At 36.7% G+C, this 26,230-nt stretch overlaps 1 long non-coding RNA gene and 1 pseudogene across 1 annotated transcript in view; both read right to left on the bottom strand.

The window, feature by feature from the left end:
- LOC147571899 (uncharacterized) overlaps positions 1 to 26,230 on the bottom strand; it is a 167,884-nt gene that overhangs the window by 23,641 nt on the left and 118,013 nt on the right. The gene's annotated exons all lie outside the window — the stretch shown is intronic.
- On the bottom strand, positions 23,534 to 26,227 carry LOC112859286 (large ribosomal subunit protein P1 pseudogene; annotated as a pseudogene).

Here is a 26,230-nt window from a genome sequence, read left to right as displayed (position 1 = left end):
TTCTAAAACTTGTCTGTACATTAGGATCCCCTAGAGACCTTTAAAAAATTTCCAAGCTCAGGCCGCACGTCTGACCCATTAAATCACAATGTTTTGGGATGGAACACTAACCCGTAGGTCGTTTTGTAGCTCACCAGGAGAATCCAGTGTGTATACAACTTGGGAACCACTGCACTAGGTGATTTACATAAACTATCATATTTAATTTTACAACTCTCTGAGTTGTGCTTTCATTTCTTTTTTTTTATAGGTAAGAAAACTGAGGTTCACGATGACTGTTATGACTGTTGATGAAGGTTATCCAGCAAATACAGCTTGAGGGATTCAAACCCAGATCTGTCTAACTTCACAATCTCTACTTTTAACTACTTCACTATATTTATGCAAGCAAGGTTCTTAGAGAATCCTAAATTTAACTAAGGAAAAAAAATCCACACACACAGCAGAGATTGATTGCAAATATCTGGCCCGGACTTAGGAATAAAGCAATGGGGGAATTGGGAACAACATTTCATTGCCATTTGTGAAGGAGTCTACCATAACCACTAATATAATCTTAAAAAAACCAGTGAGGATTCCTGAAGAAGGTTTCACCATCACATATCATGGACTTAACCTGTAGATTATACACCAGAGCTTGATACATGCTTTACTTTTTTCCAGTCTTTGTAGTAGTCAAAGTCAAAGCCACTAGTTAGAGCTTCTACCCAATGTTTCCCTGAGAATAATTCCCAGATGTACTTCATTTACAATGGCCAAGATAACCTGATGACTAGTTTCTGGAACAACACTCTGCTTGCTATAAAATGCATTCTGACAGGCATGTATTTTTTTTCTCTACACACCTCATTTAGGACATAGATGAATCAACATCACAGTTCTAATGGGAACACTACAAAAGGTTTTGGTATCTAAGTGGCAGATGGCTCTGGCCATCACCATTAGCTATTGGCTCTTCCATGCTTATAAACAAGTTACAAGAACTGAGCAAAAACGACACTTCTGCATACATGATGACATAATTATGGGTGTAGACTTAATCTTAGAGAAGAATCCCAAAAGAGTTTATGTCAGTACAAACTAAAGACACTACCATAAGGGATATTTTTAATATTTCTTTACTCCCACAATAATTGCAAAGAACTCAATGACATTTGACAGTAATTTTATAATTGTGAGAACTTTCTGCTTAACTACAGTATTCTTCAGTCCTACCTGGCACGTTAGGCTAAGGACTCTCCAGAATTCATCAATTGAAACAACCGTAGTTTGTATTCAGTGTAATATGGTGATTGAAACCAAGAAGTAAATAGTACTTTGACATTCTGAAAAGTGTTTTCCCACCAGGAAGCTCCAATACTTTCAGATGTTATTTTCTTATGGGCAATAAAGTACTTCAACAGGGTTGATTTTTTTAAAGTTGAGATTTTTCTGTTTTTTTTTTCCAAAGGGAAACTAGCTTTATTTTCATGTTATAATTACAAAACTAGTGTCATATGATACAGACAGGTGTAATGAGGAAAGAAATCATCTGAAAGTTCATTAGTGATAACCTCTAGGTATGTGGATTTCTCTCCCTCCCTCTGTCTCCTATAATCTATTAATCTGTCAAAAAACAATGCACTAAATGCACATGTATGGAAAAAATTAGATATTAGAGAATGGACATAAAATGAAAAGCAGAATTCCCTCCTCCACCCCTAAATCAGTTTTCCCCAGGTTAAATGTTTATGTTTTACTGCTAGTTTTTGAGTTTTCAACTTTGGATATTCTCTGTTGATTCCCAGCTATAAAGGGTGAGTATTTAGTCTACTTAGGTTATTTGCTACTTGTTTTTCCTTCATACCAGTTTTAATAATCTTATTGTTACTTTGATTTGTATTGGTTACTGAGTGACTTTAAATATTATACTGAAATTCTTATTGCCTATTCCATTTGACTATCAAGTCTTTCTCTTCACTCTTCATGTTAGTAAGATGATACCAACACCACTATCCAAACTTCTATCTCTGCCACCATTTTTTTTTTTTTTTTTTTGAGTAGACTTCATACCCAGTTCAGAGCTCAACATGGGGCTTGAATTCTGAGATCAAGACCTGAGCTGAGATCAAGAATTGGGTGCTTAACCAACTGAGCCACCCATCCAGGTGCCCCTCTGCTGCCCATTTTTAAAACTCAACTTCTGTACTTTTGCAGTGTCAACATTTATGATATTTATATTTCTGCACGACAAAATGCAACTAAAATTAAAAGGTCTGTGTTAAAAATCATATTGCCATTGCATGTGAGCTGTGTAATACAGTTCCACTAGGCTTTGATAGTGAGTATGTGATTTACATTTTCCATTTTCTTAAAGGTGTCTTTGGATGAACAGAAATTTCTAATCTTGATAAAGTCCAATATGTCTTTACTTTCTTTTATGGTTACTGCTTTTTTATGTAAAAAGAAATTCTTGCCTACTGCATTATTGAAAAGATATTCTTTATGTTTCCTTCCAAGGATTTTATGGTTTTGTTTTTATTTTTAGGTTTATAATCCACCTCAGGTTATTTTTTTCATATGTTGTGATGTGCAAGTCAGGATATATAGATATCCAGTTGTTCTAGCATCATTTGTTGAAAATATTTTCTTTTCCCCATTGAATTTCTGGCATTTCGGTCAATTGACTGAATATATATGAGGGGAGGTCTATTTATAGATTCTCTACTCAGTTCAATCAATCCATTTGTCTTTTTTTATGCCAATAACACATTGTCTTAATTGCTACAGCTTTATAATAAGTCTTAGAATCAGGTAGTTCTAAGTCCTCCAACTTCTCTTTTCTTTTTCAGGATTAATTTGGCTGTTTTGGTCCTTTGTATTTCCATATAACAGTTAATATTAGACTATCAATTTCCATTAAAAAAGCATTCTAAGTTGGAAGTATACTGATTCTATGGATCATTTTTAGGTGGAATGACATCTTTACAATATCATCCTGCAATGATGTACACAAAGTATTTCTCTACTTATTAGGCTTTTTTCCCCTGCAGACTTGTAGTTTTCTAACTAGAGAGCTTTTATACCTTTTTAAAAAATTTATTCTTAGGTATTTAATGTTTTTTATACTATTATGAGGGGTATTTATTTTTAAATGTTATTTCCAATTGTTTATTGAAATAGTATAGAAATACTGACTTTATATCCTAGAAACTTGCTGAATTCACTTACTGGACTTAATAGATGTTTGGAGAATCATGTGGAATCATGTTGTCTGTGAATAAGGCAGTTTCATTTCTGCTTTTCTAATCTTTATTCCCCATTACCCATTTCTTTATATGTTATATTCATCTTTTCTTGTAGACTTTTAAACGTATTTATCAGAGTTATTTTAAAATCTCTCTCTGCCAACTCTAACACCTAGGTCCTTTGTTGGTCTCTTTCTATTGACTATAAAGTCACATTTTCCCATTTCTAATAATTTTTTATTGTTATGCTGTGGGTAATATATTGGAGACTCTGGATCTTCCTCTGAAAAGTATTGAGTTTTGCTCTAGCAGGTAGTTAAATTATAGACAGATCAACTTTAACTTGGGGAAGCTTGGTTTTCACTTCTTTAGAACAGATTTATACTTTAGTTTTGGTGATGCAATCTTTATTCCTAACTTCATGGAAAGCCCAAGGTGTTTACCAAGGCCGCACACCCAGTTGGATTTCAGCATCTAAAATCTTACTAGCGGTGAGCAGCCCCTAAAATCTCTGCTCAGCTCTTAGAGCTTTCCCCAGCCTCCTTCTGCGAGGCTCCTTAGATTGTCAATGGCTCATTTACAGGCAGTCAGCCAACAATTTGAGGGGAGTTTATATGTAGATTTCAGGGCTTCTCACTCAGTAGCACCTACTTTTAGGGGATTTCACCCTAGATTTAGCTGCTCAGACAGACCTAAACTCAGTTCTCTAAATTCTTAGGCCAATAAGATTGGCTTTCTTCCAGAGTTCTGTCTTCCCATACTGCACATACTGAAGAGGGAGAAGGGCCATTTTTATAGATATGTTATTTAGGGTTAAATAGATACAGGAAATCTGACTGGGGCATACTGCCAACCTACAGTCTTACCAAAATTTTCCCATTTTCCTTAATAAATCTGTTCCAACTCTGATTGAATAATTTGTAAAAGTTCTTTTCGTCCTATTATCATCAAAACAAAATGATGCTTTAAAAAATTTTTTTTCATTTAAATTCATAATTACCAAAAATTGGGTTTCTTATACAACTGGTGATACAGAAGTTGAATGAGATTGAGGATCAGGAGATCAAGTGTGTGTGTGTTTGTTTTTTTTTTTGGTTTTTTTTTTGCTGCTTTTCCACCAATCAGCTGTGTATATTAGCATTAGGGAACCACTAAACCATTCTATTCTTCAGTTTTGTGTTTCGACAAAAGCTAAGAGTGGACTAAGTACTGTTTAAGGATGATTCTAATTAGATCCTATATACATATGTACATACACACACATATATAGACAAATTACTTAAGAATCTGAGTTTCGAAAAAGTCTCTAAGATAAATTTTTGTTTATAAAGATTTTTTATATCTTACTAATCAGTATATCATGTCACCAAATATAAGTGACAGCTATGACAAGAGAATTGCAAGAATATAAGAGCATTTATTGTATTTTTCCTCCTGGATCTTTTTAGGCTAGAGCTGGCAAAACAATCTTCCCTTCTAATTGATAAAAGTATTAGATAATTTCTTAAAATGATTATATACATGATATTCTTAATTTACAATTAAAAACTAAAACTATTTCATTTTTAATGGAAAGTATTTAATCATTAAGATTTTGAAAAATGTGGGAGTTGCTGGGCTGGCTCAGTCAGTTTACACATCTGACTTTGGCTCAGGTCATGATCTCACGGTTTGAGGGTTGAGCCCCCTGTCCGGCTCTGTGCCGACAGCTCAGAGCCTGCAGCCTGCCTTAGATTCTGAGTCTTTCTATCTCTCAATCTCTCTCTCCCTCTGTCTGCTCTCCCCCACTTGTGCTCTCCCTCTCTCTCAAAAATAAATAAACATTAAAAAAATGTTAAAAAAAAAGATTTTGAAAAATGTGCCATAAAAGCCCAGTGTTGTCTTCAATATGAAGCTCTGTTATTAAACATCTATAAACTTCTTTTTGGAAATTGTATGATTTTAGTGGAAAACCATTAAAACATCAAAAATCTGTAAACCTAAGAGTTTTACTTCTAACTACTGTCCTTTCTCTGTGTGATCCAACAATATAATGGGACTCACATGTTTTCTTTGACACTTCACTAAATTCAATTCAATTCAACCTAAATATCAGAGAAGTATGTGGGATTGTAAACTTAAAAATTAATATTGAACAGTGTTTCTATGAACTCTGCAGATTATTTAATATTAACATTAAATATTACCTCACTCTGTGTCTAAAGTTAACCTATTTCATCAGAAATTATTGATAGGAATAATGTACTTTTAGTTACACAGTCTATATTCCTAGGGTCAGTGCCCTTCCTTCCCAAACATAGAGGCAGACAACTTCAATGAGCCTACACTTCTATCAATCTTTACGTTTTTACACCATTCACATTGTTTGTTCAAACGGTCACCTCCTTGTAAAAGCCAACTGCCTTCTTCTTACTCCTCATCAAAAGTATTACTATAAGGAAACTTAAGCTGGCTTGCTAGCTGTTTGTTTTTCCATTTTAAATTTCTGCATATTTTGAGTTTTTATCCAAGATATGCATGCACATAGTTAACTTAAATCATTCTATAAAACAAGACTTTCCCTCTCCCTTAGTGCTCCTCCATTTTTTAATTTCCAGAGGCAACCATTTGATATTTTTGCTGTTTTTAACTTATCTGCATATTTGTAAACAACATGGCTTTACTGCTACATCTTAGTCTATCAAGTTTAGGTATTATTTCATGTCCTCCTCCTTGAAATGAGGATTTAGCATTCATTTTTGTTTGAAACAATTCATCCTACTGCCTGTCTCTATCCCCCCACCCCCAAATATATTTCCCCTCCCCCAAATATAGTTATATCATGTTTAGTTATGTCAATATTCAATGATTGAATAAGTAGTTAAACAACATTTCCTGCTGAGCCACATACTATATTGGGATTATTTTTACTTTCCTTTTATTACTAACCAAAGGATTATACTACTATAATAAGGTTACTACTAACCAAAGGATTATATATGTAAAATCACTAATTAAAGAAAAAGAAAAGAAGACAATGTACGCTAATAAAAAGAAAGTAAAAATAATATGTATGTACATATATGTGTGTGTGTGTATGTATATATAATTTAATATATTCTTAAATTTCAACCACTTTTAGTTGTTTATATCCCTCTAAATACATTCAGACATATTAGGTATTCTACCAATTCATTTTTCTTGAAAAAATCTCCCCCAGAGTTATTTGACTTTTCCCAATTTCCTATATTTTCCTAATCCTGTATCTTTTCTTTCTTGGTTTATGCTCTTATTTGGTATGACACATCCTCTAACGGTTTACTGAGAGATTCACATAAGCTCAATTTTCATAACTTTAGATGGCTGAAATGTCTTTATTTTCTCTCACAGTCAATTAGTGGTCAGAGTATAGAATTCTAGGTTAGAAATCTCAGTATTTTAAAAGTCATGGCTTCAATGTCTCATAGATTCCAGGGCTGCTGTTGAGAAGTCCAAAGTCATTCTAATACCCGACTCTCTTTGGTGTTCAGATAATGTATGATAATTGACATTAGTATGAATCAATTTTTTCCAGTGTGCTGAGGCAGGACCCTCCACCTGCAAACTCGTGTCATTTGGTTCTGGGAACATGTTATGGATTATTCTTTGTTGATTTCCTCTACTCCATTGTGTACATTCCCTCTCTGGAAATCCTTTTATTTACGTCTTGGACTTCCTGAATTGGTTCTCTATTTGCCTATCTTACCTAGTTTCTGTTTGTCTTTTTACTCTATTCTCTAAAAAGGTTTCTCTGAAAGTGTTTCTATTGAGCTTTTGATTCCTGCATTTTTTTTAATTCCAAAAGTTCCTCAAAAAAATATGAATACTTCCCCTTCCTTTTTAAAATAGCATATTTGCCTCATGGTTATAATAGTTACCTCTTATACATCTCAGGATGATTTTTTAAAGTCAACTTTTCTTCTCCCTTAATAATTTCAATTCCCTTGTTTGTTTGTCTGGTAATCCTTAGTTGCTCTTTTTTCCAGAGATACGGCCACTGAAAATTTGGCTGCAAGTTTGCTTGTCAATTGGGGGCTTCACTTTTGGTGGTCTGCCCTTTCACTGAATTTCTGATGTTCCCTACCTTTAGTCTTTCTTTTTGGGCTGGTCACTTTGCCCAAAGTAAACTTCCAATCTCTTGCCTGCAGGTTAGAGACCTGGCTTTCAGAATTCGGAGAGCTGGATGAGGGAAGGAGGGATGATATCTCAGCATTCAGTATGTAAAAGTTGATTTAATCTCCACATTTTTAGTGTGATGGGAAGGATACCTATGTCTCTGGCACTCCTTACTCCAGAGACCCTCTATTTTACCCTCTTCAGAGAAATGTTTTCAGTTGTCTCCTGGAGATGAAGTCTGCAGCTACCCTGCACTTTAGAGTAGAAAGGGGAATGTGGGATCTGTTTCCTAAACAAACTTTCAAGTAATTTTCTGTATTTAGACTCATTTTCACTACACTCTTTCATTTTCCATGGCCAGAGACCTATATTGTTTTACTATGGCTCCATCTGTGGCACTTTGACTATCAAAACAGAATATTTGGATAAAAATATTTGTAGCTTCACTTTACTGAGCAATTGCTTTGTACCGGGTACATGGTAGACATTATCTATAATGTTCAAAGCAACCTGAAACAACAAGTTATTTTCATCCTCATTGCATGGAGCTGAATAATTTGACTAGAGTCTCATAGTAAGCAAGTAATTGTGTTCGGATTCATAATCAAGTCTGGATTGTTGGCCCTGAAGTTGATGTTTTTTGTTACATGCTGTGCCACTTTGTTTGTCTTAGAAGAGGAGTCAACTTATTAAGTCAGAAATGTTAACACCTACTGGCACAACTGAAATATGTTACATAATGCTTTGCTCTCCTCCTCACGTCATATTCATTGGGTGTTATAACACTTAAAATTCTCACAGTGGCCTTTTATATGGGGTGTATCTAGAGTAGGCATTAGGAGTGGAAAGTGAGAGACCAAGTACTATTGGAGTGATGACTTTGAAAAGATCAGTGATGCAGCAACTAGCAGGAAATGGAAATGAACTGTTGAAGGGGGAAAGCTTGTGATTCTATTTATATTCTTCATATTTGGGTAATGGTAAAAAAATCAAGTGATGAAATAAAATTTAAGCTTTTGCTGGTATTATGAGTCTTTTTGGTTGAGTTTGTTCTTAAGGCTGAGCAAATTAAGTAAGCCTCTTCTGGAAACAGGAATCAAGATTCTGATCTTGATAGATCTGAATCTGATAGATGATCTGAGAGGTAATTTACAGCTTTACAAGTTAAAGATGTTTATTAATTAGACCAGATTCCCCACTCACAAAACTAGTTTTCTTTTTCTACTGTAATCAAATATTTATTCCTATCATTTGGACCCTGCACTTCCACTCTGTTTCTCGAACCAAAGCACACCTTATAAATTCTGAACTAATATTTACCAACCACCTACTATATTCCAGTCCCCGTTAGATGTCAATGGAACCAAAATAAGCAACAAGACAGACTAAGGCCTGCCCCATAGAACTTAGAGTTTAATGGGGGAAGTCTTACCTTTAATAAGCAATTGAAATAAACGATAAGGGGACAGATCTTACCATCCTTTTCAAATGTTTCCATATTTTTAAAAATTTATTTATTTATTTTGAGAGAGAGAGAGAGAGAGCATGTGCGTGTGAGCAGGGGAGGGGCAGAGAGACGGAGGGAGAGAGAATCCCAAGCAGGTTCTACATTGTCAGTGCAGATTCTGATGTGGGGCTTGAACTCATGAATCGTGAGATTATGACCTGAGCCAAAATCAAGAGTTGGACGCTTAACCGACTGAGCCACCCAGGGGCCCTCAAACTTTTCCATGTTATATCTACTAAAAATATGTTTTATTAAAGAATATTTATATTCCCTTTCATTTCATATTCAACATTAACCTAAAGTACCTCCTCCATCTCCCAGATTTTACTGTCCTTCAAGTAAAGGCCGGCATTGCTCTTTTCCCGAGAGTATACATGTGGTTCTCTCCCTCTCTAACTACAACCTCCTCCCCGCTATCTGCCTCCTGCCCCCAACTCTCCTGATCCTTAGGAGTTCTTCTATTCTATCGTCACCCATTTAGCCTTCTTTTGCCATCACTTGTCTTTTTTACTCATCTCAGAGGAAAAAAAAAACAGCTGCTCCTCTTCTTCCAGCTTAATACTGCTACTTTTACCCTAGGAGTATTCTGTACTCCTCAGATACAGTATTCTCACTCTTCAGCATCATTCCTGGACTGGCTCCGTTGGTATACTCTCATTTGTCTTTGTATGTGTGCAGATTTTTTCCCCAGTATTGATAATTTTCTGATTACCACAGACAACACATGGAGCTCAGTGAAAATCCCTCAGATTTTCACTTTCAGACAGCCAGTTAATACTTATTGTCCGTGGTTTTGATTTCTCTTACAACATACTCTTCTTTAGTCTCTGTCATATATATATTTTTAAACTCTTCCACCAAAATTCTTTCAAGGGGGACTACTGACTTCCAACTAAATCCAATGGACTTTTCCAGCCCTTTCTCTCTGGTTTTGGCCTTCTTAACATTACTGCAGGACATGGCCATGTCAACCTTCTGAAACCCACTTAATGGCTGGCTTCTGTAATCTTCTGTGACACTGAACTTCCATGATGATCTTCCATTTGTCAGACAATTCCTTCTCCAAACTCTTCTCTGTCCTATTTCAGTTCTTAACCACTTGACCTTCACTCTCAAGGTTCTTTTCCAGTTTTGATTTACTCTGTGCACTGGCTTTAGCTATTAAGTCTATTCTTAATGAGTTTCATACTGTTTTCCTCCCCCTCCCCCTATTTACTTAGGTTTTCTTCATTTTCTTTATTTTTTATTTCTTTATTTTTTTATGATCATCCTGTGTTTTCCAAATGGATCATAATATAAAGTATGTCAAGGGTTGATCAGAGTTTGGAATGTTTTGCTTAAGCAAAATAATATAGGCTTCTGTACAGAAGGATCATTCTGAATGTTTCATATTCTAATGTGCCTTATGAATACCTAAGAAAAAGTAAACATTTTCCAAATTTATTTAGTCTCAGGATCTTTCAATGGGGCACCTCTTGTCAATAGTGTTTGAAAAACACATTTTGGAAAGTGTCGGTTATTATTGTGAGTTCTAATGTCTTACCTTCATTCAATTTTGTGCCAGAAACTAAACATGGGATATTTCTACTTGAATATACTATTAACTTAGTAGGTCAAGAACCTACTAACTCAGTAGATCTAGAATTCTACTCAGTAGGTCACCATTATCTTCCAGCCCATGATCTCTTCTCAGTTTTCTTCTCTGCACCAGTGTCACCACAATTTTCTTAGTCATTCCAACTCAAAACCTCGGCATCATCTCTGGATTTTCCTTCTTCACCATTCTCTCTACCATTCAGTCATCTCTTAATTATTCATTAGATATTTCTTGAACTTGTATGTACTGTCATTTCCCTAGTCCAAATTCTCATAACCTCATATCTGGAAATCATCCTAACTGACCCTGATGTGTTCCTCATACTAATCCAAGCAAAACAACCACTTTTGTCAAAATACTGATTTGATCATGTCACTGCCCTGCTAAGAATGTTCAGCCAATCTCTTGTTACCTCTTGAAGAAAGTCTGAACCATTACTGAGACTGTTCAGGTTAATGTATCTATTGACCCTCCCCCATCTAGTTCCTTGCTTTACTATTTACTCCAGCTAAATAGACCTCACTGTTCTAAGACTGTGGAGGTATTTCCAGCTCTGAACCACCTATTAACCATTGGTTTTGCATTACTGTAGGCATTATTTTCAAAGATCATAGATCATAAAATCAAGTTTTTTGGTGTTTAGATGAAATTCTTCTTTAGTTTCATTTATTTGCTTGAAGATTGCATCTATATTATAAATATTCTTTATTTTCTCTTCTTAAGGAAGTAATGATCTCTGTAAGATATTCTTATACTCTTGTATCAGTTACTCATTATTATGTAACACATTATCTCAAGTTTAATTGCTTAAAACAAAGACAGTTTATTTGTTCATGATTCTGTGGGCCAGGAATTCAAGCAGGCACTGGTTGAAATTTCTTCTCTGTCAGGAATCATGGTGTTGGGGGGGGGGCTGGAATAGCTCGAGGTCTAAAATGGTCACTCATGTGTCTGACAGTTATTTCTGGTTCCTGATGAAGGGTTCAGATGGGGCTGTTTTTGGAGATCTTGGTTTTTCTCCACATAGATCTCTCCATGTGGCTGCTTGGGCTTCCTCACAGCACAGTGGCTGACTCCCCAGAAGGTGAATTATAAGAAGCAAAGAGACGTAAAACTTTTAAGGACTAGCCTCAGAAGTCAAAACATTATATCTCCCATTAAGCATGATAAGTACTAAGGCTAGCCCAAATTCATTGGTAGAGGAAATAGAGTCTGCCTCCTAATAGGAGAGAAAGTAGCAAGTCCACATTGCAAAAGAGCATGTGGAATGGGTGATATTGTTGTAGCTCTCTTGCTCTCTTTGGAAAAACAACTGATTCACCCTAATGTTCTTTCTAGTTTTCTAAAAGAATATATGAAAACTTTCAAACATATGTAATAATAGAAAAAACAGTGCAATGTACTCTATTATGTGTTTTCTTAGATTCTATATTTGTCTATTGACATCTATTTATCATGGGGACAATTATATTAACTATATTTTCTTTTCTGTGTTTTTGATGTTCTGGAGATTGCCCTCCCAGAGCTAGCTAATTCCTAGAGGTAGTAAACAATTTACTTGCGCGTATGCCTCTCATATACAAGCCAACCACCTCCTTATCAAACTTTTACACACCAAGCCAAAATTTCTCCTGCCCCAAATTATCCCAGGGACATGTATCAAAAGTCCAAAGCCTGCCAGAATTATTTATTAAAAAAATTTTTTAACGTTTATTTATTATTGAGAGACAGAGAGAGACAGAGCATGAGCATAGGAGGGGCAGAGAGAGGGGGAGACACAGAATCTGAAGCAGGTTCCAGTCTCCCAGCCATCAGCACAGAGCCCACGTGGTGCTCGAGCCCACAAGCTGTGAGACCATGACCTGAGCCGAAGTCAGTTACCCAACTGACTGAGCCACTCAGACACCCCTGCCAGACACCTAAACTGTTTATGCTGTTCTGCCTTACCTTTCCCATGGAAACCCTAATAAACTCCTCTTGCTCCTGTTTTCTGGACCACCCTGATGCTTCCCCTGTGTTGCATGGACTGCTGTTTCTTCTTGAAAAGTTTAAGTAATAAAAATTTTCTTTCGATGGCACTAGCCTCTCTGTGTTGGTACTTAGTCACCACAGAAATTAAAATCCTGTGGGCCAAACAAGAGAGAATACATCAAGTTCAATAATTCAGCAGTTATCAAGTTATCAATATTGTTTCCTCAATATATCTACACTTTTTGCCTCTCCACCTCTAAAATATTTAGAAGCAAATTCCAGATATCATATAATTTCACTTGTGAATATTTCATTGTGTGTGTATATTTGTATTTATGTATGAATATATGTATATATACATACTTTTCTTCAACTATAACCATAATATCATTATCTCAGCAAGTGATATTTTTAATATCATAAATACTAATGAAATATTGAAATGTTGAAATATTTAAAATTTCCTCACAAGTTTTATTTATCTATCTATTTATTTATTTATTTATTTATTTATTTATTTATTTATTTACTTTTATTTTAGAGAGGGAGCACGTGAGTGGGGAGAAGGGCAGAGGAAGAGAGAGAGAGAGAGAGAGAGAGACAGAAAATCTTAGGCAGGCTCCACGCACAGTGAAGAACCTGATGAGGGGCTCAATCTTACCCCTTAACCCTGGGATCATGACCTGAACTAAAATCAAGATTTGGATGCTCAGCTGATGGAGCCACCCAGGTCCCCCAAAAGAATTTTTTTTATAGTTTATTGTTTAAATTAGGATCCAAATGAAGTTTATACATTGTAGTTCATTGTTGTGTCTTTTTTTTAATATGTAGGTTTCTTTACTGTAATTTTTTTTATTTGCAATTTTTTTTCCTCCTGTCTCTCTCCCCTGCTGTTTTTTTCCCTTTCCTGTCCTCTCTCCCCTTTTTTCTTTCTCTTTGGTATGGATGTTGAAGAAAAACATCAGTTGGTTTTTCCTGCAGAGTCCCTACTCTCCTTGTTTTGCATACATTCATTCCCATGGTGCATTTAACATGTTCCTCCATCTCCTTGATTTCCTACTAATTGGCAGTTAGATGTAGAGGCATTGACAGATTTGGGCTTGATTTCTTTTTCTAGCAAGTGTTCTTCATAGGTATACCTCTCTGAGGATGTACACAATGTCTATTTGTCTCACTCTCAGTGCTGTTAGCAGCCATTGACAATTATTGCTTATAGCTACTAATTTATTAGGGATTGTAAAATAGTGATGACTTCGTCATTTCTTCATTGTTTATTAGCTGGAAGATTTTAATAAAGTAAAACTTCTTAACATCAATTATTTCCTTACTCTGATGTATATTCCATTTTCAAGAGAATGGTGATCAATGAAGTTTTTTTCAAGCATCATTTTGAACTTATAAACTTAAATATATTGGATTTGTGACAATCCATTGTAGCTAATACCCTTATGGATGCTCAGATGTCCAAGTCAATAGGTCAAGTTGATATCTCAGTCTCTCTGACACTACCCCAGTAGTTTTTGATAATTTCCTTGCTTTCTGGCTGACAAAATGTTCAAAACTCATCAGTACATTTCCTGTTTCAGAACTGGAATCAGCCACCTGTCCAAGGAGCACTGGTTCCTTTCAGTGGGAAATAGTATACTTCTTTTGTGGGTAACAATTTTTCTGGTTTGTTTTATTTATTTAAAAATATATAATAACAAGTTATATTTTCAGGGATCATTTCTATAGTTTGTTACTAAAAAATATTAATAGACATTACTTTAGAGCAGTTTTAGATTCATAGCAAAATTGAGCACAAGGTACAAAGATTCCCTATATATCCCATGCCCCCACATACACAGTGTCTCCTACTATCAAAATCCTGTACCAGAGTGGTACATTTATCACAATCAATGAACCTACATTGACACATTACTGTCACCCAAAGTCCATAGTTTATATTTGAGTCCACTATTGGGATGTTCTATGGGTTTTGAAAAATGTTTAATGATATATATCCCCTTTATAACATTACACAGAGTGGTATCACAGCCCTGAAAATGCTGTGTTCCACCTATTCTTCCCTCCTTCCTTCCTAATTGCTGCTAACCACTGATCCTTTTACTGTCTCCATAATTCTTCTTTTTCTAGAATATCATATACTTGGAATCATACTGTATGTAGTGTTTTCAGATTAGCTTCTTTCACTTAATAATATGCATTTAAGTGGTGCCTGAGCGGCTCAGTCAGCTGAGTGTCCAACTCTTGATTTCAGCTCAGGTCCTGATCTTACAGTTTGTGAGTTTGAGGCCCGTGTCAGGCTTTGCACTGACAGTGTGGAGCCTGCTTGGGATTCTCTCCTCTCCCTCTCTGTCTGTCCCTCCCCACTCTAAATAAATAAATAAATAAATAAATAAATAAATAAATAAATAAATATTTAAAAATATGCATTTAAGTTTCCTCCATGTCTTTCTATGGCTTGCTTGATAGCTCATTTCCATTTAGGCTGTTATAACAAAATACCACAGACTGGGTGGCTTATAAACAATATCAATTTATTTCTCAGAGTTCTGGAGGCTTGAGGTCCAAAACTGGATGCCAGCATATTTGGGTTCTGGTGAAGACCCTTTTGTGGGTTGCAGATTGCTGACTTCTCAGCGTAACCTCACATGGTAGAAGGGGCAAAGTTTCTCTGGCCTCTTTTGTAAGGTGCCATTCATGAAGCCTATATCCTCATGACCTAATAACTTCGCTTTCTAACACCACTACCTTGGTTGTTAGGTTTCAGCATATAAATTCAGTGGCGGGGGGGCACATTCAGACCATTGCACTTACTGAAAGACAACTTGATTGTTTCCAAGACTTGACAATCATGAATAAAGATGATATAAATATTTGCATACAGGTTTTTGTGTGGACATAAGTTTCCAAATTATTTGAGGAAATGGCAAGGAGCATGATTCATGGATCATATGAGTAAAGAGCATTGCTTAGCTTTATACGAAACTAACAAACTATCTTCGAATGTGGCTGTACTATTTTACATTCCCACTAGCAATGAATGAGAGTTTCTGTTGTTCCATGTCTTTGCCAGCATTTGGTTTGTTTGTTTGTTTGTTTGTTTGTTTATTTATTTATTTATTTATTTATTTATTTATTTATTTATTATTTCTTTGAGAGAGAGAGAGAGTGAATGACCATGGGAGCTGGGTAGAGGGGCAGAGGGAGAAAGAGAATCTTAGGCAGGCTTCATACTCAGTGCAGAGCCTGATGTATGGCTTGATCCCATGACCTTGGGATCATGACGTCAGCTGAGATCAAGAGTCAGACAGTCAAACGACTGAACCACCAGGTGCCCCTTACCTTATTTTTTTTTATTTATTTATTTTTTTTTTTCCAAACGTTTTTTATTTATTTTTGGAACAGAGAGAGACAGAGCATGAACGGGGGAGGGGCAGAGAGAGAGGGAGACACAGAATCGGAAACAGGCTCCAGGCTCTGAGCCATCAGCCCAGAGCCCGACACGGGGCTCGAACTCACGGACCGCGAGATCGTGACCTGGCTGAAGTCGGACGCTTAACCGACTGCGCCACCCAGGCGCCCCTTTTACCTTATTTTTAATACAAGGAAATATCACTTCCCATTTTCATAGAGAAATGATAGCATAGCATAAACACTCCTTTTTAAACTTAAAAAATCTTTTTGCAATAATAGCATAGTAATATTTACAGATATTACCCATTCCTTTCTACAGCTGCGAAGTATTCAATTGTATTGATACAGCATGGTTTTAGCTAACCCATTCTCCATTAATAAACATTTGGGTTGTTTACAGTCTTTGTTATTACAAATAGTATTTCAACGAGTTCCTTGTGAACCTGTCTTTTTGTATTTTTTTCCAATGTATCTTTGTAGATTCTAGAAGTGGAAGTGCTAAATTGAAGAGGTAAGTACTCATGTAATTTTGCTATATATTGAAAAATCCCCTTCTCTATAGTAGGTACAACATTTTGTATTTCCGTAATAGTGTATTAAGGTACCTATTTCTTCACAGCCTTGTTAACAGAGTACTTTGCAAACTTTTGGATTTTTCCCATTTGATAAGGCACCTGGGTGGCTCAGTTGGTTAAGCATCTAACTCTGATTTCAGCTCAGGTCATGATATCACGGTTGGTGAGCTTAGCAGTGCATCCAGCTTTGTGCTGACAGTGTGGAGCCTGCTTGGGATTCTCTCTCTCTCTCTCTCTCTCTCTCTCTCTCTCTCTCTCTGCGGCTCCCCCACTTGTGTTTTCCCTCTCTCTCTAAAAACTAAATAAATAAACATTAAAAAAATTAAAAAAGAAAGAATAACTCAGTGAAGTTTTAAATTGCACTTCTATTGTTATGAATGTAGTTGGAAACTTTTATGTTTAACAGCCATTTGCATTTCCTTTTCCTAAGAATTCTGTTTGTATTTCTAGCCTATTTTTCTACAGTGTTGTCTTTTTTCTTTGTTTTAGAAGCTTTCATATAGAGAGAAGAACCATTTGTGTATAACATATACTTTTTCCAAGCCAGTCATTTGGTTTTTTATTTAGCTGGGTTTATATTTACATTTTTATTTTTTATCTAATCAAATTCATCATTTTTATTGCTTCTGGAGTCATAGGCTCCTCGCTTTCAGGTTATAGAATAATCGAATTCCGTTTCCTTTTAATACCCATATAATCACCAAAGTAACCCAGTTTGGTGGGTTGTAATGAGGAATTTTTTAAAAAGAATCAAATTGCACATAATAAAGTATTGAAAGTGCTTGGAAGTTGTCACTCCTAACTTCACAAGAAAAAAGCTGAAACTTCACAAGAAAAAAACTGAAACTGAATTTTTAGAGACATCAGAGGACTGAGGTCAATGGACAAATTGCTGTCCCCCAAAATAGAGACTCACAGGAAGCTACAGAGATTTGCACTTTACCAGGAATAGAAGCCCAGAAGTAGTCAGCAACAGAAGTGGTTTCTGTAGAAACACTTTGAAATGTAACTGATGAATTACTAAGGGTCTCAATGCAGACTAGCTTAAGAGTTAAAACCTCCAAGGGAGCCCAGGTGTTTTTTGTTTTTTTTTTTTTTTTAATTTTTATTTAATTTATTTTTTTTTTAATTTACATCCAAGTTAGTTACCATATAGTGCAAAAATGATTTCAGGAGTAGATTCCTTAATGCCCCTTACCCATTTAGCCTATCCTCCCTCCCACAACCCCTCCAGTAACCTTCTGTTTGTTCTCCATATTTAAGAGTCTCATGTTTTTGTCCCTCTCCCTGTTTTTATATTATTTTTTGCTTCCCTTCTCTTATGTTCTTCTGTTTTATATCTTAAAGTCCTCATATGAGTGAAGTCATGATATTTGTCTTTCTCTGACTAATTTCACTTAGCATAATACCCTCTAGTTCCATCCACGTAGTTGCAAATGGCAAGATTTCATTCTTTTTTGATTGCAGAGTAATACAACATTGTATACATATACCACATCTTCTTTATCCATTCATCCATCGATGGACATTTGGGCTCTTTCCATACTTTGGCTATTGTTGATAGTGCTGCTATACATTGGGGTGCATGTGCCCCTTCGAAACAGCATACCTGTATCCCTTGGATAAATGCCTAGTAGTGCAACTGCTGGGTTGTAAGGTAGTTCTATTTTTAATTTTTTGAGGAACCTCCATACTGTTTTCCAGAGTGGTTGCATCAGTTTGCATTCTCACCAATAGTGCAAAAGAGATCCTCTTTCTCTGCATCCTTGCCAACATCTGTTGTTGCCTGAGTTGTTAATGTTAGCCATTCTGACAGGTGTAAGGTGGTATCTCATTGTGGTTTTGATTTGTCTGTCCCTGATGCTGAGTGATGTTGAGCATTTTTTCATGTGTCAGTTGGCCATCTGGATGTCTTCTTTGGAGAAGTGTCTATTCGTGTCTTTTGCCCATTTCTCCACTGGATTATTTGTTTTGGGGGTGTTAAGTTTGACAAGTTCTTTATAGATTTTGGATACTAACCCTTTATCTGATATGTCGTTTGCAAATATCTTCTCCCATTCTGTCAGTTGCCTTTTAGTTTTGCTGATTGTTTCCTTCACTGTGCAGAAGGTTTTTTATTTTGATGAGGTCCCGGTAGTTCATTTTTGCTTTTGTTTCCCTTGTCTCCGGAGATGTGTTGAGTAAGAAGTTGTTGTGGCTAAGATCAAAGAGGTTTTTGCTTGCTTTTTCTTTAAGGATTTTGATGGCTTCCTGCCTTACATTTAGGTCCTTTATCCATTTTGAGTTTATTTTTGTGTATGGTGTAAGAAAGTGGTCAAGGTTCATTTTTGTGCATGTCGCTGCCCAGTTTTCCCAGCAGTACTGGCTGAAAAGACTGCCGTTATTCCATTGGATATTCTTTCCTGCTTTGTGAAAGATTGGTTGGCCATATGTTTGTGGGTCCATTTCTGGGTTCTCTATTCTGTTCCATCGATATTAGTGTCTGTTCTTATGCTAGTACCATACTGTCTTGATGATTACAGCTTTGTAATACAGCTTGAAGTCTGGGATTGTGATATCTCCTGCTTCTTCAAGATTGCTTTGGCTATTTGGGGTCTTTTCTGGTTCCATACAAATTTTAGGATTGTTTGTTCTATCTAGCTCTCTGAAGAATGCTGGTGTTATTTTGATAGGTATTGTATCAAAAATGTAGATTGCTGTGGGTAATATTGACATTTTAACAATATTCTTCTTCCAATCCAGGAACATGGAATATATTTCCATTTTTTTTATGTCTTCTTCAATGTCTTTCATAAGCTTTCTATAGTTTGCAGTGTATAGATTTTTCACCTCCTTGGTTAGATTTATTCCTAGGTATTTTATGGTTTTGGTGCAATTGTAAATGGGATCGATTCCTTGATTTCTCTTTCTGTTGCTTCATTATTGGTGTATAGGAATGCAACCGATTTCTATGCATTGATTTTATATCTTGCAACTTTGCTGATTTCATGAATCAGTTCTAGCAGTTTTTTGGTGGAATCTTTTGGGTTTTCCATATAGAGTGTCATGTCATCTGCAAAGAGTGAAAGTTTGATGATCTCTTGGCCGATTTGGATGCCTTTTATTTCTTTGTGTTGTCTGACTGCTGAGGCTAAGTCTTCCAATACTATGTTGAATAACAGTGGCAAGAGTGGACATCCCTGTCTTGTTCCTGACCTTATGGGGAAAGCTCTCAGTTTTCCCTCATTGAGGATGATATTAGCATTGGGTCTTTCATATATGGCTTTTATGATATCGAGGTATGATCCTTCTATCTCTACTTTCTTGAAGGTTTTTATCAAGAAAGGGTGCTGTATTTTGTCAAATGGCTCCTCTGCATCTATTGAGAAGATCGTGTGATTCTTATCCTTTCTTTTATTGATGTGACGAATCACATTGATTGTTTTTCATATATTGGACCAGCCTTGCATCCCAGGTATAAATCCCACTTGGTTGTGGTGAATATTTTTTTTAATGTATTGTTGGATCCAGTTGGCTAAAATCCTGTTGAGGATTTTTGCATCCATGTTCATCAGGGAAATTGGTCTATAGTTCTCCTTTTTAGTGTGGTCTCTGGTTTTGGAATCAAGGTAATGCTGGCTTCATAGAAAGATTTTGGAAGTTTTCCTTCCATTTCTATTTTTGGAACAGTTTCAAGAGAATAGGTGTTAACTCTTCCTTAAATGTTTGGTAGAATTCCCCTGGAAAGCCATCTGGCCCTGGACTCTTGTTTTTTGGCAGGTTTTTGATTACTAATTCAATTTCCTTACTGGTTTTGGGTCTGTTCAAATTTTCTATTTCTTCCTGTTTCAGTTTTGGTAGTTTATATGTTTCTAGGAATTTGTCGATTTCTTCCAGATTGCCCATTTTATTGGCACAAAATTGCTCATACTATTGTCTTATTATTGTTTGTATTTCTGGTGTGTTGGTTGTGATCTCTCCTTTTTCATTCTTGATTTTATTTATTTGGGTCCTTTCCTTTTCTTTTGATCAAACTGGCTAAGGGTTTATCAATTTTGTTAATTATCTGAAAGAACAAGCTTCTGGTTTCACTGATCTGTTCTACTGTTTTTTTTTTGGGGGGGGGTGTTTTTGTTTTTGTCTTTTTTGGTTTCAATAGCATTGATTTCTGCTCTAATCTTTATTATTTCCCATCTTCTGGGGGAAGGTTTGGGGTTTTATTTGCTGTTCTTTTCCAAGCTCTTTAAGGTGTAATGTTAGGTTGTGTATCTGAGATCTTTCTTCCTTCTTTAGGAAGGCCTGGATTGCTATATACTTTCCTCTTATGACCACCTTTGCTACATCCCAGAGGTTTTGGGTTGTGGTGTTATCATTTTCATTGGTTTCCATGTACTTTTTAATTTCTTCTTTAACTTCTTAGCCCATTCATTCTTTTTTTTTTTTTTAATTTTTTTTTTCAACGTTTATTTATTTTTGGGACAGAGAGAGACAGAGCATGAACGGGGGAGGGGCAGAGAGAGAGGGAGACACAGAATCGGAAACAGGCTCCAGGCTCTGAGCCATCAGCCCAGAGCCTGACGCGGGGCTCGAACTCACGGAGCGCGAGATCGTGACCTGGCTGAAGTCGGACGCTTAACCGACTGCGCCACCCAGGCGCCCCATGCCCATTCATTCTTATGTACAATGTTCTTTAGTCTCCAATTATTTGTTACCTTTCCAAATTTTTTCCTGTGGTTGATTTCGAGTTTCATGGTGTTGTGGTCTGAAAATATGCACGGTACGATCTCAATCTTTTTGTACTTGTTGAAGGCTGATTTTTGCCCCAGTATGTGATCTATTCTGGATAACATTCCATGTGCACTGGAGAAGAATGTATATTCCACTGCTTTAGCATGAAATGTTCTGAATATATCTGTTATGTCCTTCTGGTCCAGTGTGTCATTCAAAGTCTTGTTTCCTTATTGATTTTCTGTTTATATGATCTGTCCATTGTTGTAAATGAGGTGTTGAAGTCACTTACTATTATGGTATTATTAGCAATGACTTTGTTTATGTTTGTGATTAATTGATTCATATATTTGGGTGCTATCACATTTGGAGCATAAATGTTTATAATTGTTAGGTCTTCTTGGTGGATAGACACCTTAATTATGATATAATGCCCTTTTCATCTCTTGTTACAGTCTTTATTTTAAAGTCTAGATTATCTAAGTATGGCTACTCCAGCTTTCTTTTGTCGACCATTAGCATGATGGTCAACATCCCCTTACTTTCAGTCTGAAGGTGTTTTTAGGTCTAAAGTGGGTTTCTTGTCAACAGCATATAGATGGATCTTGTTTTCTTATCCATTTTGTTACCCTGTCTTTTGATTGGAGCATTTAGTCCATTAACGTTTAGAGTGAGTACTGAAAGATATGAGTTTATTGCCATTATGTTTCTTGTAGAGTTGGAGTTTCCGGTGGTGTTCTCTGGTCCTTTCTAATATTTGTTGCTTTTGGTCTTTTTTTTTTTTTCTCATCTTTTCTCTCCTCAGAGAGTCCCCAGCGGGGCCCAGTTTTAATGGGCCTCTCCCACTTCTATTTTTACCTCCAGGGCTCCTATCATTTTCTCACTGTGAAGATGGGAGACAAATCTGCTAGTGCTTCTGGCAGGGGATGGGTTAAAGTAACCATCTTAAAATATGTTTTTAGGAAGGTCTACCCTCAAGGGAAACTATTTTACCAGAGTGTAATCAATTGGGGTTTTAGGAAAGCCTAACTGGCCTGAGGGAAGGGAAATACCCAGCTTAGGGTCATTTAAAGACTGAGACCTACTCACAGGCCTACGGAATACTTTCCCTCACCCTACACCTTGAACCACGTCAGTAGGGCTCCTGTATAATATCAGGGGATTGAAGCTAAAAGAACTATAAGCCTCAGATGCTATTTACAGAGTCTCTATGAAAACCAAAGACTAAGGGGGAGACAAAAGCAATGACAATAAGGAAAATTATAGCTTCTGACACCACAGTTACAGTAAACAGTAAACACAATCTACTCTCAGCCAGATAAACACAATTTATGGATTGTTTTGTAACAATTTGTATACTTAACATATCAATAGAGACATAGTTACCAATGTGTGTATAGATTACAGTCTAAGATGTATTTCTTAGTGCAGACTATAATCAAAAAAGTTGAAATCAACTGGCATAAGGAATCTCTTGACTATGCTCTCTACAAAACCAAATACTAGCAGGTATGCCCTCATTACCCATTCAAGTACAACAAAGACTTTCTCCAATTCCATGAGGGAACAGCTCACGGAAGACATGAATGATGTATATTCATGAATGCTGTTTTGTTATTTTCATTAATACAGTGGGGATCTTGCAGATGGGTACTTCTCAACCAGAACTTACTTATACTTTTCAAGTCAGCATAAGTCTTTATGTCTTAGCAATGCTTCTGTCTTGGTTGTAATACCCAACGAGCTGGCAAAAGATGCCAAACAAGCTAGAGGCCCTTGTGATACTGACAGACCTGCCTACGTTCATCTTACTTGTGCCGTCATAGTCTTCATTTGCAACATTATTGTCTGTGAAGCAGGTAGAGGCTTTCAAGTAAAAATATGGCTTGTAACTTGTATTTCCTATAGTACGGAGCCTCTTAGTAATGCAGTCTCCTTAAGATACTTCTGTACTCCCTTGACTGCTTCCCACACGTGCATCTTTGTTGTTGCTCTGAGAACTCACCTAAACGAATCTCGCCCACTGGTAAGATCAAACACTTTTTTTTTAAATTTTTTTTTTTTAATGTTTATTTATTTTTGAGACAGAGAGAGACAGAGCATGAATGGGGGAGGGTCAGAGAGAGGGAGACACAGAATCTGAAACAGGCTTCAGGCTCTGAGCTGTAAGCACAGAGCCCGACACGGGGCTTGAACTCACGGACCGCGAGATCATGACCTGAGCTGAAGTCGGCCGCTCAACTGACTGAGCCACCCAGGTGCCCAAGATCAAACACTTTTTAAGTCTAACTCCCCTATGAAATTGTAAAGAGCCCCCTGCAGACCTCCTTTTTTTTTTTTTTTTTTTTTTTTTTTTTAAGAGTTCAGCTTTATACTGAACAGGTTCAGAAGAGGTTTAGTCAGAAAGACCAAAACCTGTGTCACCATCAGATTCCCCGGGTTCTTCATTCTTTGCTTCTACCTCCTTCTTCACAGCAGGGACAACAGTGGTAGAGGGGGCAGGACCTGGGACAGCTGGTCCAGCACCAGCTGCTGTGCTGCAGTGGGTCCACCAGGACTTTCCTTGCAGAGGAGGCTCCCAATGTTATCATTCACCAGGGCCTTAGCAAACACGGCCCTCCAGAAAGATTACACATTTATACCAGCTGATTTCATGAGAGCATTGATATTTTCCTCCGTGCCAGTCACCTCGTCATGCTGCAGACAAGGGCCAAGGGCCGAGTACATGCAAGCGAGTTCCAGAGAGAGGCTTTGTGTGGGCAAGTGCTGAGCCCGTGCACTGTGAAGGGATGAAGTAAGGGCCTTGACTGAACGAGGACTAAGCTTCCTTATTTAACCCAGCCTCTATGTGTCCAAAGAATTGATTTCCTGAATCAATGTTTTTAGTACAAAAATCACGTTATCATGAGTTTATGACTTATTTCACACGTATGAAGATTTAAAAAAATTTTTTTAAATGTTTATTTTCTTGAGACAGAGAGAGACAGTGTGAATGGGGGAGGGGCAGAAAGAGAGGGAGACACAGAATCCAAAGCAGGCTCCAGGCTCTGAGCTGTCAGCACAGAGCCTGACCTGAGGCTTGAACTCATAAACCGTGGGATTGTGACCTGAGCTGAATTTGGACACTTAACCAAATAAACCACTCAAGTGCCCCTTGATTTCCCCTTCATTTCTGAAGGATATTTTCAAGGGTATGGGATTCTCGGTCAATAGTTCTTTTTTCTCAAAACTCCTGGTCTCCATGAAACATATATTCTCATTCCAGAGGTCAGACTGAAAGAGGAAGCCTGTACCTGGGACATGCTACTCTCATTTTGGAAGGAAAAAAATCAGGAGACTGGGTACCAAGCCATACAAAATATGCAAGCACATTTAAAACTTCTACTGAGATATCTTTTAGCCAAAGAAAGTAATATGATCTAGGCTAAAGTCAGTGGGCAGGAAAGTAGACTGTGTTCACAAAGCATGGCAAGGATATGGAGGAATGAATATCTGTGAAATAATGCAATCTGATACAGCCTGCCATTGTTCACAAATGTTCACTCCCTTCCTGGAAACAAAGATAGTCACCCCATTCTAACAATACTGTAAGGTCTTATCCAATCAAAACATCCAGTTTGAAACCCGAGCTCTTAAAATGTATATCATGCTCAAATATAGCTTCTCTTGAGCCAAAGTCCTATAAACTAAAAGGTCTGTTATTTGCACCCCACACATCCATCATAAAATGTGGAACCCATATAAATACTCTTATTTATAAGGGGAAAAGGGTAGAACCAGCAATCACTGATTCATAGCAATTCTGAAATTCCAATGAGGAACTATCATAAGGTCTACTAAGCTGAGTTAGTGTAGAAAACTTAATCAATTTTGTTTCCTGGAGGTAGGTTCATAGTCTATCGTCCTTCATGACTCTTGACTTCATGTTCTAGGAGGTCCTTCCTTTTTCAGTATCCTCATCAGGAAAAATTGCCCCCTTGACTAGTGAATAGCTTCCTCAACCTGTCAATAGAAAGTTGAGGGATTGAGAATAGTTCTATTGTTCAAACAATCACAACTCCTTTTAATTCAGGCTGGTGGCAGTTTGGGCACTACAACTCTTTAAAAAATAGTTTGTTTCTTTTTTTTTTACTTTTTCTTTCTTTATGTTTTTGAGAGAGAGAGAGAGAGAGAGAGAGAGCAGGAGAGGGGCAAAGGGAGAGGGAGAATGTCAGCAGGCTCTATGGCCAGCACAGAGCCCCACGTGAGCTTGATTTCATGACTGTGAGATCATCTGAGCTGAAATCAAGAGCTTAATTTGACTGAGCCGCCCAGGCAAATTGGTTTCTTTTATATCTTTGTTTACTATTAATGCCTCTTGCCAATAGCAAGATCCAAAATTAGAAAATATTCCTTTAGGCTTAATTACAGATAATTTGAACTCTTTAGACTTCCATTGGGCCAAATGTACGGTCTCTTTATCCTGAGCCATTTTGTGTAGGTGAAATGACTTACTGGGGATCACTTTAAAAGAATCAGAGGTCTTAACAAATAGTACGGTGACAACAGTCTTGATTTGGTCTTTGCACTCAAGTTTGACTAAGAGTAGTAGTAGTAGTAGTAGTTTTAATTGGGTGTACTTTTACTTAATAGAATAAAAATAGTGGCTCTTCATATTATGAAGGATGACAAAAAAATTTTATAGGCACGTTGTAATATTAATTTTGCATGACTGCTCATATCTTCTAATCTTTATAATGTACTTCTAAAAGAGAATAGATAATACAAATTGCTTTTCTTCCATTTATCCACTTTAAAGTTTCTTTGAAATCATCCTTAAAATTGCCTACGTATTACTATTGTATTTTCATATAAAAAATTTGCTCAAGTTGCTAAATTTCTAATATGCTTTCAATTCACTAAAAATAATTCAAATTATTCCATGTAAGAACATGCACACACAACTAAAAAACAACTTTTCAGGTCCTTGACTTGGTCTTTGCACTGAGGTTTTGTCTTAATTTGCAAATAGTTTTCTGGCTGGAGAAGAGAAACAGTTGCACCTTTCAACTCTGTCTCTGGATTTCTGGGTGCTCCTTTTCTCTTCCATTCT

This window comes from Puma concolor, chromosome F2 (assembly GCF_028749965.1).
Source record: "Puma concolor isolate L17-30 chromosome F2, mPumCon1.1.hap2, whole genome shotgun sequence".
Classification (NCBI taxonomy): domain Eukaryota; kingdom Metazoa; phylum Chordata; class Mammalia; order Carnivora; family Felidae; genus Puma; species Puma concolor.
This window is presented reverse-complemented; position numbering and strand designations above follow the sequence as displayed.